This window comes from Aphelocoma coerulescens, chromosome 3 (genome assembly GCF_041296385.1).
Source record: "Aphelocoma coerulescens isolate FSJ_1873_10779 chromosome 3, UR_Acoe_1.0, whole genome shotgun sequence".
Taxonomy (NCBI): Eukaryota; Metazoa; Chordata; class Aves; order Passeriformes; family Corvidae; genus Aphelocoma; species Aphelocoma coerulescens.
In genome coordinates, this window is record NC_091016.1 from 533,195 (window position 1) to 549,563 (window position 16,369).

The 16,369-nt window shown below is 57.0% G+C and overlaps 1 pseudogene; it reads right to left on the reverse strand.

The window, feature by feature from the left end:
* Positions 1–8,744, reverse strand: part of LOC138108845 (thyroid hormone receptor alpha-like) — a 140,759-nt pseudogene extending 132,015 nt beyond the window's left edge.
* Between the last annotated feature and the right edge of the window lie 7,625 nt (positions 8,745–16,369).

Sequence of the window (16,369 nt, forward strand, 5' to 3'; positions counted from 1 at the left end):
GAACATCTGCTCAAACTGAACTTGTAGAAAAAAGCCCCAGTCCTAGGTAAGGCAGAACACACGTGTTTTAATTTTTAAAGTCACTATGACACAGAGACTTGTTAAGAAATGCACGTGCTTTTAGATGTATAGGGCTGCTGGAAGGAAAGGCTGAAGTTTTTTTACAAATGCCTGTAGCTCATAGGTTAAGACTACCATCAGACCGATATCCTTCAACACTCCAACTTCAATACCAAAATTGTAAGAACCTCCTGCATTCCATTCCCTAGTACGGTAACAAGACAAAGTCCTCACCCACCCTGGATCGTCCAAACAATAGAATACAAGGTTGAAACGAGCCTTGTGGTTTGAGGGGCACCTTCTGCCCAAAAAGCCCAACTGTGCATCCAGATAAAAATGAACACCACAAATAGAGAGTACAAAAACCACGGAACACCGCTTCCAGCAGGCGCCCTCGTCGGTATTTAAAGGCGTGGCTCAGGCAATAGCAACAAAGCCCCGAGGCAAAAAGCCTGGGAGGTCGGGGTTGGGTTTTTTTCCATTCAAGCCACACGTGTTCCCCAGCGCCCATTACCGGGACTCGCTCCGGGCTGGCGCCGTTCCACGGTGCGAGGGGACCGGAGAAGCCACGCGACCCACGGCACCGGCGGCACTCGGTGCCCGGGGGCGGCCCCGCGCCGGGAGAGCCCCGCCCGCCCCCGGCACCTGGACAGCTCATCCTCTGCACCTGACACACTGGGGCACCGGGCTTTCCTTCCTATGGATAACAGGGGAGAACGAGGGGGGGAAAGGATGATGGACAGATGAGGGGGAGAGGGGGAAGAGAGGGGAGTCGGGTTGGGGAGCAGGGAGAAAGGAGGGCTGGGGGGATCGGGGATGCACAGGGGAGCTGGGAGAGAGGGTGGGAGGCACTGGGGAGAGGGTAGGAGGGAGGCTGGGAGAGAAAGGGAGAGTGTGGGGGAGAGAGAAAGAAACTGGGGGGGTCTCTGCTTTCCTACCCCCCCGCAGATCCATCACCTTCATCAGCAGCTTGGGCCAGAAGCGGGGAATGTTGTGTTTGCGGTAGTTGATATAGTGCTCAAAGGCCAGCAGATACATCTCCTGGCACTTCTCAATCTTCTCGACACAGATCAGCCCCGTCAGGTCTGCGGGAATCAGGGAATCATCAGGGGATTGTGGAATCATGGAATGGTTTGGGTGGGAAGGGACCTTAAAGCTCACTCAGTTCCACCCCCCTGCCATGGCGGGGACACCTTCCACTATTCCAGGGTGCTCCAAGCCCTGTCCAACCTGGCCTTGGACACTTCCAGGGATGGAGCAGCCACAGCTTCTCTGGGCAGCCTGTGCCAGGGCCTCAGCACCCCCACAGGGAGGAATTTCTTCCCAATACCCCATCACAATCTCCCCTTTTCAGTTTAAACCTCTCCTTGTCCTGGCACTCATTGCCCATGGAAGAGTCCCTCTCCCAATCCCATACCTGCAGGGATTCTCCCTCCCACAGGGCTGAGTGTCCCATGCACCCCCTGGGTGTTGGGGTGCCCACCCCACAGACCCACGTCAGCCTGGCAGGGGGCCCCAGGGCACCAAGGGGACCTGTGCTCCTGGGTACCAGGGATTGGGGTGCCCACCTCATGCTCCTGGGACCCCTCCCAGCCTGGCACAGCTGCCTGAAGCTCTGGGAATTGGGGTGCCCACTCCAAACCCCCCCAAAATCCAGGGGGGGCACGGTTTCCCACCCAACACACCCTGAAGATGTTGTGAGGCTCTGGCATCAGGGTGCCCACCCAACACACCCCCAAGACAGTCAGGACTCTGGGCATTAGGGTGCACACCCAGTGCACTTCCACGTGCTGGGGGTTGTGGGCAAGGGGGTGCCAACACAACAATCCCCGTGCACAGCCTCTGGGCATGGGGTGCCCTCCCAATTCCCCCTGAAGCTGCTGGGGATCTCTGGCATCAGGGCGCCCACCCAACACCTCCCCAGGACAGTGAGAACTCTGGGCATTGGGGTGCCCACCCAACACCCAACCCTGATTCCTCTGGCATGGGCTACCCACCCCATTCCCCCACTACTGGTGTGCACGCACACCTGAGGACATGAGCAGCACAGCCTGGAGCAGGGCCACCTCGGTGTCATCCAGGTTGAAGGCAGAGAGGGACTTGCCATGGTGGCATTGGGGAACGTGGTGTGGCCGTGTCACCCCTGGGACCCCCACAGCAGATGGGTCATTGGGGGGGTGTGGTGTGACTGTGTCCCCCGTAATGGACAGTGGGGTTTGGGGGTGCAGTGTGACCGCGTCCCACTCTGGGACCCCCACGGTGGACAGTGGCAGGGGGTGCAGTGTGACCCTGTCCCCCCTCCCTGAGACACCCCGGGGGGTGTGATGTGACCCTGCCCCCCCTCTGGGGCCTCCATGTCACCGGGGAACACTCGTGGCAGGGCCAGTGCAGCAGCCAGAAGAGGAAGCTGCGTGACAGGGCCAGTGACAGGGCCAATGGCAGGGCCGGGGCCACCCGCGGGCACAGCTGTCCCCTTCGGTCACTGCTCACCCCTGAACCCTTTAGGGGTGACCAGCTCAAGGACGCTGGGCAATGTCCCAACCCCCCTCGACTGCCCAAGGACACCGGTGACATCCCAAACCCTGGCACTGCCACCATGTGTGTGCTGAGTGTGTGAGTGCTCAGCAGATCCTGGCTAGGGCTGGGGGCCAGGGTGGGGGACCGAGATGGTGACAGAGTCCCTCCACTGCATCCCCTCACCAGGAATTTCCGCTTCTGCTTCCAGTGGCTGCCCTGGGCATTGGTGCTGCGGTGGGCTTCTGTCACAAGGTGGATCAGCTCCCACTCCTCGGCGCTGGGGCGATGCTGCAGGGACTTGATCATCTCCTCCTTCTGCTGCCACTCCCGGTTCTCCTCGATCAGCTTCCGCTTGGCTACCCGCTTCGAGTCATCCAGCACCACTGCCGGACCCCCAGCATCAGCCAGGACCCCCCATCCATGCATCCCACAGCTGCAGCATAGCACCCCATGGTGACCCCCCCCAGCCTCCTCCTGTGGCTGCTCTGGGCATCCCAAATTGCCCCATAGCACCAGGACCCCAACCCACCTCCCAAAAGCCCCCCACTATCATCTGGGATGCCCCCCAGTCAGCTAGGACCCCCCATTCATGCATTCTACCCCACTGCTGCATCACATACCAGCCCGGTCCTGCAGCTGCTCCGGGTACCCCAATGTGCCCCAGGGTGTCGGGACCCCAACCTGCCCCCCAGCCGAGCCCCCCCACGCCCCCCAACTCACGGTCCATGGCCATGCCCACGGAGATGCACTTCTTGAAGCAGCAGAGCTGGCACTAGTTGCGGGTGATCTTGTCGATGACACAGGAGTAGGTGGGGTGCAGGTTCTTCTGGATGGTCCGACGGAAAAATCCCTGGGGAGGGCATGGGGGAGTGACCCAGTGAGCACTGCTGAGCCCCCCTAGCCCCCTGCCCCAAGTCACCTTGCAGCCCTCACAGGCGATGCAGCGGTAGTGGTAGCTGGCGGCCTTGTCCCCGCACACCACGCACTGTTCATCTTTGTCCAGGTAACTAGGGATGTACCCTGCGGGGACCCCCAGGTCAGGGACCCCCAGGGCACCCCAGAGCAGGGACCCCCGCAGCGGGGACTCATGGGGTGCTCCATGACAGGGATTCCCATGACAGGGACCCTCAGGGCACCCCAAGTCAAGGACCCCTGGAACACCCTGTAGCAGGGACCTTCCCACACACCCCACATCAGGGATCCTCCAGGAATCCTGAGTCAGGGACCCCCTTGCATGCCTCACATCAGGGACCCTTGGCACATGCAGCATCAGGGACACCCCACACACCCCATGCCAGGGACCCCCAGTAAGCCCTCCCCTCCCTGTGCCTCAGTTTCCCCTCTGTCTGCACCCACTGTCTGCCCCACCACTACCCCTGCCCTGGCACGGGAAGGGTTAACACTGGGGGTGTGTGGGGGGGTGCCTGAGCCCCCCGCGCCAATAAAGCCCCCATTATCTGGCCGGGAACCGGCAGCGGGGGGGGTCCCTGTCCCCCTGGCACACAGAGACCCACTGTCCCTGTCATTGTCCGTGGTCCCCCCGCCTGGCAGGCCAGGAACCAGCCCCCCACCAGAGTCCCCCCAGCCTCCCCACCACCGACTGCTCAGGGAAACTGAGGCACAGATTGCCCATGATGCATGGGGCGGTCCCCAGCACCCTGGGCCCCTCATGTCCCTCCCGGGAGCCCACCCTTGTGTTTTGGGGGGGCTGGAATTGGGGATCCCCGAAGGGTGAGAGGGATGGGAAAGGGACCGGATGCCTGGGTCCCCCCTGCATGGAGCACCTGTAACTCAGGGGAGTGTCCCCAGCACCCCAGGACTGCCGCACCCACCCGGGATCCCACAAACCCAGGCGTGGGCACCCCTCGAGCCCACTCTGGCGCTCTGCAGGTGCCGGATGCGGGGGTCCCTGGGTGCTCCCTCCCTCCGGGAGCGGGGCGGGTGCAGGGGATGGGCGGGAGCCGGACGCTTGGGTTCCCCCCTGGCCCCCCATCGGGTCCCGCCGGCGCCGGCTGCTCCCCGCCGGGAATGGGGCAGGGCGGGGGGCAGTGCCCACAGGGCCCCCCTTATCGCCCACCCCAGGGCGCTGCCGCCCCAATGGCGGCACCCCGACCCACGAGGCGCCGAGGGGGATGTGGGGGACTGGGACCCCAGCAGACCCTGCAGGGATGTGGGGTGCAGGGGGGGACATGGGAGTGGGGTATCCATGGGACTCTGGGGTGCCTGGGGGACATGGGGACCTTGGGGTGTCTGCCAGGGACATGGGGTGTCCATGGGACCCTGGCGTTCCTGGGGTGCTCACAGGGGATAAGGGGTGTCCGTGGAACTCCAGGGGACCCGGTCGAGACATGAGGCATCCGTGGGACCCTGGGGTACCTGCATGGACACAGGAATCTTGGGGTGACCATGGGGGACAAGGGATGTCCATTGACTTTGGGGGACCCAGGTCATACATGGGGTGGCCAGGGGACCCTGGCAAGGACTTGGGGCCCCCAGGGTGCCTGCCAGGGACATGGGGTGTCCGTGGCACCCTGACTTGCCTGAAGAGACTTGGGGACCCCAAGATGTCCACAAGGAACACGAAGGGTATCCAGGGGTCCCTGGTAAGGACTCGAGGCCCCTGCAGTGCTCACACGGAGTGCCTGCAGAACCCGGCGAGCACATGAGGTACTCGGGGGACCCGGGGGTGCCCAGCAGGGCCATGGGGTGCCCGGGGGGGTTCGGGGGGTGCCGTGGGTCCCCGTACCTGACATGCTGCTCTTCACCAAACATTGGCTGCTCTTTCTTTTGCGCTTCCCATCCAGCCACCTACGGGAGGGGGGTGACAGGCTGAGAGGGTGCCCACGGATTCCCGCTGCACCCCCCCAAACTTCCAACAGCCCCCCAAAACCCCCCTCGAACCCCCTTCTCTGCTGGGAAATGGGCAGCCCCCACCCAGGGGTCCCAGTGCAGCGATGTCACAGGTGGGGTCCAGCCCGGGGGTGCGGGATGGGGGGGGTAGGAGAGGGCCCTGGGGACCCCCCCCACCCAGAACACCCCTGTCGGGACCCCCCCCTCCGGGACACGACACCGCCCTGGGGGGGCTGGGACCGAGCGGGGGAAGGGAAGGGAAGGGAAGGGAAGGGAAGGAAAAGGGTGGGGGAGGGGAAGGAAAAGGGTGGGGGAGGGGCTCCTTCCCAGTCAAAGACAAAATGTCCTTTTGGCTGAGCGGAGAAGTGACGTCATCGGGGCTCAGCCAATGGCGGGCGGCGGGGGTCCGCGCGCGCCCGTCCCCGCGGGGGGGGCCCGGGGCCGCGGGGATCGGCACCTGCGGGGGGGGAGCCCCGGGGACCCCGCATCCCCCGGGGCCGCTCCAGCCCAAGGGGACCCCGGGCCGCCACCCCCCACCGGGGGCCCGAAATAGTCCCGGGGGGGGTGGAGGGTGAGGGGAGGGGGCGGCTGGGAGAGGCACGAGTGGGGGGACACCATGGCGGGGCACGAGTGGGGGCATGTGGGCGTGGGGACACAGGGACACCAGGGGATGGACCTAGCCGGTGACATGTGGGGGGCAGGGGGACACGCAGGACATGGGCACGTGTGGGGATACCCAGAACGTGACATAGGGACACTTGCGGACATGTGGGGTACAGCGGGGCTGGGGGACACCTGGGGTACGGGGATGTACAGGACATGGGGACACCCAGGTTCGGAACAGGAGTGGGGACACATGGGGTGGACGGGGATATGGGCACAGGGACAAAAAGGGCACCCAGGACACAGGGACACACGAGGCATGGACATATACACAACCACACAGGGACACATGGGGACACAGGGGGTACCCAGGGCACGGACACATACGTGACCACGCAGGGATGCATGAAGGCACACTGGGCACGACGACGCAAGAGACACAGTGGGCACTGGGACATGGAGACACTTGGGGACACACACGGCATTCGGACACAGAGGGCACAGCCAGGTATGGGCCACACAGGGATGTGCTGGGACACGCCAGGCGTGGTGCCACACGTGTCCGCCGCATGTCCCCGTGCTGGGGTGGGAGCTCACCGGGTGTCCTCTGGCTCCAACAGCGGGTCCAGGGTGCTGGGCTTCTGTTCCATTCACTGCAATTCCATCAAGGAGCGCTCAGCACCGACCGAGGGGGCTCCGGCGCCACGCGGGGGGCCACAGCTGGGGGGCCACGCCGCGCACCCCATGGTGCCCCTCAGTGCTCAGCACCGCGCAGCATCCCGGGCTGGATCCTGCGGGACAGGGGGGTCAGCCCAGACCAGCCGTGGGGGACACAGAGGGGACACCCAGGGAAGGGTGTGAAGCCATAAGGGACCCCCAGGAGCTGTGGCCACCGGGGAGGACTGGGTGTGAGCATGCAAGAAGGGAGGGAAGGAGGAGTATAAGGGCAGGAGAAAGAGGGGGAGCGGGGGCCTCACCTGGGCCACGCCCGGGGAGGCCAGCCCGGCCGCAACCTCCCCAGGCTCTAAGGGAGCAAATGGCGGCAGGGGGCGAATTCCGGGGCTTCAAACACCTCGGCCCCACGCACCTGAGCCGGGCCCGGGACCGCCCCAGAGCCCCGGCCCCGCCCGGCCCCGGGGCCCGCCCTGCCCGGCACGGGGGCGGCTCCATCGCTCGGGGCCCCGCCCCTCTCTCCCGGGCCGGACCCGCCCCGCGCACCGGGGCCGCTCCCGGGACCGGGGCTCCGGGTCCTGCCGGCGGCCGCTGCGGGTCCCGGGCGGCGCCGCCTCTTCCCCGGCGGGATTGGGGCTGGCATCGGGACCGGGAGGAGCCGCTCCGGGACGGGCGCTGGGGCCGAGCCCGGCGCTGCCGCTCCTGCTCCGGCCGGCTCTCCGCGGGGAGCCGGGGCTGTGCCAGCGCCCGGGCAGCCCCGGGATCCCGAGCCGGGCCCGACGCGCCGGGCCGGGCTCCGCTCAGCCCTGAGCCCCTCCCGGAGCCCGCCTTGGGCCCCACGACGCGGCCCCGGGCTCTGCCGCCAGCCCCGGACGCGGCGCTGAGTCGCTGCTCCCGAGCTCTGCGTGAGGCCGGGGAGCCCGGCTTCGGGCTGTGCCTAAGGCAGGACTCGGAGCTCAGAGACACAGACTCGCCCTGGCCCGAAGAGCCCGCTTTGAGCATCAAAACACGGCATTTAGGCTTTAATTCAGGTCCAGCAAAACGCAGCACTTCAGTTTCTCTTTGTGAGCCCAAACACACAGGACTGGCTCTCTTCCTCAAGCCCTGAAAACAGGATTTAGTCACTGTTTCGGAGTCCCAGCACTGGCCGTACCAACCTGCTCTCAGGACTCTGTAGATAGAGAAATGCTGCTAGGAAGGATTTTCTTGCTATTTTCTAAGTCTGTGAGAGACTGCACAAAATCCCAGCCCCTCCCAAGCTGCAGCTCCTCACACCAAACCTCGGGGGAATCCCTGGTGCTTCCAACACCGCTGCAACCCCACCTGGAGCTGAGCTTCCAAGGTGTCTAATCCACATGCAAGCCTGGATAGTCCAAAACCTGCAGGAAAAGAGGAGGCAAAATGAAAAGGAAAGGGGGGGAAAAAACCCAGAGTTTTGGGTTTTCCCCGCGTTTGCAACAGGATTGAAGGGCAGGATAGAGAGGTAAAGAAGTACCAAAGGCTGCAGTATTTCAGGTGATTCCAAAGGGAGAACCCATTAGTTACAATAGCATTAGTAAAGGCAAACATCTCCTATTCCCTCATTTTAAGGGGTTCAGTTGAAGCAAACTCCCCTTTTTCAGCATTTTAAGGGTTTAAATCCACACTTCTACCCATGCCCTGGCATCAAATCTCTCACAAGGGAGCGAGCCCAGTACATATATAACCTAATGCTGCCCAAGAGTCCATTACTTTTCTTGTTCTTATTCATGACACTTATGGCCCTAACTAGAAGCCCCAGCGGGAGCTACACCATTTATACTACTACTATTCTTCTCTTGCCTACTTAGTTGCCTACAGCATACTACCCAGGAATGACTAATGAACAATTACACATGTTAACAAGGAATTACCCAACTCACCTGCCTATGCTGCTGAGACAAGAAGCTTCTTCTCTTACCTGTTATCTACTCTTTTGGCAGGTGTGGCTGTAGTAAAAAAAGAAGGCACCTACAGAGCCCCTTACTCCCCTGGAATTTAAGTCAGAGCAGCCAAACAGCTACAACTCCTCCCAGTGCTTTTATCCCTGATGGTAAAATTGCCTCCTCCCTTTTCCCGGGCATTGTGGGAACGAGAGGCGGGCCTGGCCAGGGGTATATTAACCCCAGTCCTGGGTAAAAGAGGCCCATTTCCTCTGTGGGGTTAGTTGGGGTAAGGGTGTCTTCTTATTTCTGTGAAGGGGGTCTTTTGGGTTTTCTCAGCTTTTTTTCAGCAGGTACTTTTGGTATCTGAAGTAATAGAGGCTTTGAAGACTCTGTGAAGAAGATAGCATTAAGTGCATGGTTCATGGCAACTTCCTGAAATTCCAGATTGTGTCAGGTACGATACTTCAGTTTTTTCAGCAGATTCATTTTGCTGCAAGAGGAAGCTACCCTGGGTCCAAGATGACATTGGAGATGGAGGCTTCTGATAGGTAAGCTAAGGACTGTAAGTATGAGTGGGAGTGGGAGCAGGGTCCCAGTTAGTAGCCGACTTGTTGGGATTTGGCTTGTATGCCACTCCACGGGTGCATTGATTTTGGTTTTCTTTGTCATAGCTGACTAAGATGCCAACCTGGTGATCACAGTGCCTTTGGAGAGGGCTGAGGTGGACTCCTTTTGCATCCAGTGTGGATTCACATTGTTGGTCACCTAAAAGCTAAGTTGGGGGCCAGGACCTAGAGATGGGATGATAGCAGGGTAGTGGGTTGGAAATTCCTGGGAGAGATGTAAAAATTAGTGTAGGGGAAAGGGATGCTCTCCAAGGGGCTTGTTAGGTAAGCTAAAGGGAGTAGCCCTACTTTTGATTGCAACTGTAGGGTGTGCAGCGCAGAGCAGTTCCAGTGTGTGTTGTCTCGTCCCGTGTGTGTTTTGTGTCTCTGGCATCCCTCGGATCAGATCTCTGTGCCTTTTATCCTTAAGGGGCTTATCATAAGCATTGGCCATCATCTCTAGCTTCTTGAACTTTCGTACTTCTTGGTAGGATGCCAATGTCACTTGTTCTTTTACCAGTGGGCTTGGCCGCATCTTGGAATCGCATCTTGGAAGCATTGAGTCAGATGTCTTTTGAGGCCTTGTTCCTGGCTGTACTGCCATCCATCCTTTCCAGCCGTGAGCTGTAATGTCCTGGGGCTTGCAAGATTGTCAGGAGATGGGAGCATTCTAAATGTGGCATTGTCTCTCACAGCCATCTTGATCATTGTGACTGACAGTTCTTAGAACAGGTCACTGTTACAGTCTTTTCTTCTGCTCCTTAGAGCCTCCTTCATCCACCATTGCCACACCCTCGGTTGTCTCTTTTGGCGTCGTCTCTTCTTCTTGCCATCGTTCTTCTTGCCGAGAGCTTTTTTTATCATCCTTGTGTCCTACTGTTTGTAGTATAATGTGTTGAGTTTGTGTCTCACCTGGAATTGCTCTGCCCTGTAGAGTAGTCCTGAGGAGGGGTAGGTGGAGAAGAAAGGAGACTTTAGAGGGAACCTTTTGCTTTGCTTAGCCACTCGAGCCACGCCTCGCACAGAGTGACTGTGGCTAGTCTGTGTGGTGTTCAGTGCAGATGTGGGAGTGGTGCAGTGGTGTCTTGCAGTTTTATAGTAGTTTGTCCTAAGGCCCACTGTTGTGGGATCCTAGGCAGTTTGCTTTGAGGAATGAGAACTTGGGAAAGGCTAAGCTTTCCCTGTCTGGGTAACTTTGACAAATAATTCTTTTGCAGATGGCTAGGATGTAAACCTGGTATGAACAGAGGAGGCCAGAGGAGCACAGCAACGAGGTGGGTCGGTGCCTGAAGTCCAAGCTATGGCCTGACTTTGGGCTCTACGTTTACCTCACTGTTGGGACTTTCATTTTGAAGATGTGAAGTGCTTGAAGCAGCAGGGTATTGGCACTGGGGGGACCATGAGCTGGATGAGTATTGATTCCAGCACAGAACTGGATGTTACTGGAGTTGTTGTATTAGTGATGAAACTATAAGTAGCCTTTGATTTTTTGTGTTTTACAGGTGGTCTGCAGCATTCAAATTGCTACTCCAACATGAGAGACACCCTTCCAGACAGAGGTCACAGTCGAGCACTTTCAGGTGGAACCTGCCTCGGCAATGCAGCACTTTTGGACACTACATCGGTATGTGCCTTTCCATTTTGTTTTGCCCCTTCTCCCTTGGGAAGGTTGGTCATCATTCAGCTTTTCAGGGGTGGTGTTTCATGGTGGTTATGTTGCAGGGCTGTTCTTTGTCCTTATTTTTAGGAAGTAAACCTGGATATCAGCAGTCAAGGTCAAATGAGTGAGGTAAGCAGTGACCAGTGGACACAACCAGTTATTGCTTGGGTGCCAAATTCTGGGGCAGCTCAAAGCATGCATTGTCTAAGCATCCATTTGTGTGTTTTAGGTGGCCCACTCGTATTATGCCTACAGGGGCTGAACCCCCTCATGGACCAGCTGATGGAGCCAGTTTATCACCCTTGAGCTGCCCCTGTGAGCCTTCCAGAACTATTACAGGACTCTGCGATGAAGCCTGTACCTTTTCTGTTTGAAGGTGCCATCTGGGCAGCCTTTGGCAATGGTTGAGGAGTTGCAGCGACTCGGGGAGGGAGGGAGGAGCAAGGGTCCACTCAAGTTTCAGCAATGCCCCATCACCTTGTCTCCTTTTAACCCAGGTATACCCTGCGCCGGCAGCCTTGGAGTGCGGCCACGGTGTATGAGCCGAGGACCGGGGCGTTCTCAGGAGACGGTGAGTAGTGGGATTGTTGGGTTTTGGCTGATGTGCTGCTGAGTTCAGGCACTGATATTTGGTTTTCTTTCTTGTAGTAGACTGAGAGAACAGCTCACTGAGGGCAGGAACTCCCCAGAGGACGAGGCGGCCTTCTTTTGCACCTGATGAGGATTTGCATCCCTGGATATCCGAGAGCTAAGTCGAGGGCTACGCCTCAGGGAGGGGGATGAGAGTGGTGTGCTGGGTCAGGACTTGGTGGGAGGGATTTTTGAATTAGCTTTGGAGAGGGGGATGTCCACGAGAGGGCCCCTTAGGCCGTGTAAAGGGAAAGTCTCACTTTTGATCACAATGCTGAGGTGTACAGGGCAGAGCAGTCCCGGTATGTGTTGTGTCACTTGTCTATTGTGTGTTCTGTGTCTTTTGGGCATCTTGTGTCACATGTCTTCTGCCTTACCCCTTTGAGGGGCTTATCAGAAATGCTGGGCATCATCCTTAGCGTCTCCTTTGCGTTCCTTGGCCTGACGCTGGTACCCTTGAACCTTTGACTTGCAAGCTTGGACATGCATCGGAATCGCATCTCTCTTTAGCAATATCGAGTCAGACACCTTTTACAGTCTTGTTCTGAGCTGTATTGACAGCTGTGCACCACAACGATCCATTATAACAGATTAGGACTTGTGAGAATGCGAGGATAGGTGGAGGATTCCAACCGTATGGTTCTCGGGCATCCATCTTTGCGGTTCTTGGCATAAGTCCTTCTGTTAGGGTCTTTTTCTGCCGGAGTTCTTTGAGCCTCATCGGCCTCATCTAGGTCATCTCATTGGTAATTCTTCTTGATGAGAGTTTCCTCTCCTTGTTGCATCCCCTTGTTTGTCATCTCCTGTGTCACAGGTGTCTGTGTGTTTGGGCCGGGGCTGCTTTGCCCTGCTACATGGTCTGGGTGTAGGTGTAATAGGATAAGTCCTAGGGACTTGACATTTGTAATGTAGGGATTAGTTGGACTCAAGATAGTATTTCTAGATTGACACAAGATGTCTGGAGCTGGTAAGTTCTCATGCAGTACTTTGACTTTTGTCATAACTTTCTTTCAGCTGCAGATGGATTGAACCTGTGACAGAGTGCCCCATACCAGGTGAGGTGGTTCCCACAGGAAGGTCAGTCACCGTTTGTCTTTGCAGGGCAAGTGTAAATGGTGACCGTGTTACAGCTTTGTTCTTCATCTTTATTTGTAGGAAGTAATGCTGAATAGCAGTGGTCAAGGTCGATGGAGCGAGGTGAGCGGTGACTGGTGGACAGAATGAGTTGTTACTGCTTGGGTATCAGTTTCTGGTGCAGCTCTAAGCATCCGTTTTTGTTTGTGCATTTTAGGTGGTCCACTGGGAAGGTGTCCTGGCCCTGGGGATGCTGGAGGCCAGGTGCGTGTAAGCTTAAGGTATGGGTGTGGTGTACTTCAGTTGGAGCAGGGAGGCTGTGGTTTCAGTCTCTCAGCATGTTTTTCTGCTTTGCTTCTCTGCAGGTGCTGCTGCTGCCCTAGGCATGCCAAGGGACAGAGGCGAGCAGGTGAGTTGGTATTTAGGTGGGGCGACTGATAGGTGAGAGGTATGTGGCAGCATGCGAAGCGTGTCCCTTTTTTGCTTTGCAGGCATCGTCCGGGCCACCTCCGGAGTCGGATTGAGATTTGAGGTGAGCCTGGGCCAGCGGTGCAGAGGGAGCCCGCGTGTTATTCTTCTGGAGGGCGATAGTCACAGTTTGTTTTGTTGTCTTAGGTACCACAAGTAGGTGCAGAGCCTAAGTTTGGAAACGGCCGGTAAGCGATGAGCCTCGGCAGTTATGAGGGAGAGGGGCGTTGTGCAAGGGGTCACTTCTGGGACGTGTCATCACAGTCTGAATTTTGTCATTGTTCTGTCTTTTGCAGCCGCCGAAGTGGACTGTGGGCCATGTATTGACGTCCACGGTGCTGAAGCATTGTTTTCTGTCGAGGATGGATTTCGTCTGCTGGTCTTCAGAGAGCTAAGTGTGGGGACTGTTGGTTGGGAGAAGGCAAACACCTTTGGAATCACAGGAGGCAATTTGAAGTTAGCTGAGAGGAGAGGGCTGTATTGGGCCGGGCCCCTTGGAGGTTAAGGGAGTTTTTCTTCAGCATCACTCGAGCCTTTGCCGGGCCGGGCAGTTCCAACCCATCTCCATGTTCTCGTGAGCTTCGCATCACTGGATTTTGAGTCTTGATGTCATTGTCCGTCTTTTCACCCGAGGAGCCTGCCTTCGGGTCTGGCATGATTGCCATGGTCTAAATTTTGCCTACTCTTCAGTGTAGCCACACTCTTGAGCATAACACGCGGGCATCTTGCATCTTGGCCATTTGTCGGTCGGTCATGCTTTGTGATGTCACTTCAGCCTTTGGCGGCAGAATCCTTCTCTAGGGAACCCTTTGTATCACCTGGCAGTCGTTGCCTCCTTCTCTAGGCCTGCTGCACTTCTTGAGCATCCTCTTACCAGCTTTGGCACTAACTTCTCATAGGGAGTTTACATTTCACTGTCACATACTACTGCCGTAGAGCCTTCTTTCCTTCGGCATCGTGGGCCTCTGGCTCATCTTGCACTAGGAATCTTGGGTCCATCAGGTGAAACTGCTGGGCAGTTTCAATTTGTGTCTGTGATGTGGTTTGTGTCCGTTGTCTTCAGTGTCACAGGGCTTTGTGATGTCTCAGTTCTTTACAGGCATCGTTCTGGGCCATATCGGCAGCGGGAGTACTTGCATACTTTCCTGGATTGGGCTTATTCTGGCATCTTTATGGTTTTGCTTTTTGAGACCAGAAGTACACAAGATGTTCCTATCCATCTTCCTTCTCAGTTTTGGTAGTATCTTTTTTCATGTGCCATTCCCTTGGACTTCTATATGCAGTGTACTAGACCCTCCTCACTGCAGTAGTTCCATAGCTTCCGTCACCTCAAAGCATCCTGGTCTCAAGAATTTATCTTCTGAAGCGTTCTCTCAAGTCTTCGTGTCATCTTTGCTTATATTTGATGCACTGTGTGTCCATGTGCCACTTATGCTTGGAGCTGCCCTGCCCTGGCACATTCAGTCATGGCTCGTTTGAACAGTTTTAAAACTCTCCCTCTCTTGTCTGTGGGCTTTTGGGTAGAAAGCTTATGGGCCTGGTGTGGGGATAACTCCTAGCTGTCAGCTACTTGTAGACTGCCTCATGCTGTCTTGCAGGTCCCCGAGGCAGATTTTGATCCCTATGGTCACTGATGCTACCAATTTTCCCAGGATCTACTGTTCCACATCAAGGAGCAGCAGATGGAAGATGCTTTAACATCTTCTTTAGGGGGGGGTGTTTCTAGTAAGGGCTGCAGTCAGAGTGTAAGCTGAAGAAGGGGTGTCTGAGAGTGTGTCTGTCTGTGTGTGTTGACTGGCTCTAACCTTATGTGTGTGGTGTTTTTTGCCTTTCAGGTTCTTCAGTTCATTTTAAAATTTTGAATACAAAAAGCCCAGCTGGTCCTGCCCATGCTGTGGGGTTAGTCAGAGGGACACAGGGTTCCTCTTCTCCTCTCTGCTGGGATGAACTGCCTAGGGAATACCATTTCTGACAGCCCAGTCCTACTTGTGTCTTTTGGAAAAGGGCAGAGGTGAAGAGGCAACTGCCAGAGTTCCTTGGGGATGATGGAGTTGTGGTGTTTGGCTGTGCCCGGAGGGGCAGGTTGGGCATTATTTGTGTGTCTGAGGACTGGTTTGGGTGTTGGGGAGCCCAGGGAGCTGAGCTCTCAGTGCATTCCCAGCTCTCCCAGGGGTGGGAGCTGGTGCAGGGCTGGGTGACAGCCTCTGGTTGGGCTCGGGGCAGGCACTGGCCCCGGCACAGACACGGGGTGGTTTGGGGACGCTTGGGGAGCAATGGGAGGAAAATGAGGGATGGTGCTGGGCAGAGCGATCAGCCTGTGCTCGTGTCAGTGCAGCTGTGCAGGGCACTGGGATCTGGGTAAAACTCCAGCTCTCCTGGTGTTCAGGGATGCAAGGTCTGAGGGACTGGATTTACCTGGGGCTTTCCAGGAACAAGGGGAAATGTGGTGCCAGAGCTGTGCCCCATCAGGTTGTGTTTCCCTTTGGGGACAGGGAGTCTCTGGGCTGAGGTGAGATTGCTGTGTGAGTGGCAGGGAACAGGGAGCTCAGAATTGCAGGCACTGATGGAATAATTGTCTTAGGTCTCTTTGGTTTGTGTTTGTGAAAACTGGGATTTGGGCTGGAGAGGTGCTCTTGGGAACAATGGATAGAGTACATTTGCTCTATGGATGTGTAAGGAAGGACAGGGAAGGGGAGTATTTATAAATTGTTATCAGTATTTCATGCAAATTTGGGGTGGAGCGTTGATGTAGGTGGGTGGGTTTGGCTTGGGCCTGTCAGGACTAACCACAAAGAATCCAACCAAGCCCCTGACCCCTCAAGGCATCTGTGAAACACTTCCACAGAAACCCAAGTCAGAAATCCAGTGATAATGGAGGTAAAATTATAGATAATTGCCTATGATCGGTGGGGAATTTCCTTTGGAATTATCAACCAAGGCAGAGCATATCTTTCAGCTCTTTTCCTGGTGTGCAGTTTCCTCTCTGGTTTAAATGAGTTTGTGTGCTCCTGTTAACAAGCAGTGTGTTTTCACCCTGAAATTTGGGGTGATAGTCTTTCTCTAGTGTTTTTCCCACAACTGACTCATCCTTTCCATGAATAGTCCATGTTGTTCTACACAGCTGCTTTGGCCCTGGGTCAGAGAGAGAGAAGGGAAATGACTTTTTAGGGCGTTGAAATTTCTCCCGGCAGGAGTGGGACGGTCTTGCCCCTCCCCAAAGCCCTGCAGGCGCATGGGAGTAGCTCAGTGCCGGCGCAGCTCTCTGAGCAATAACAACGCTTGGGAGGTTCGAGTGTTGATAACAACTCTCTTGTCTCTTGGTAGCA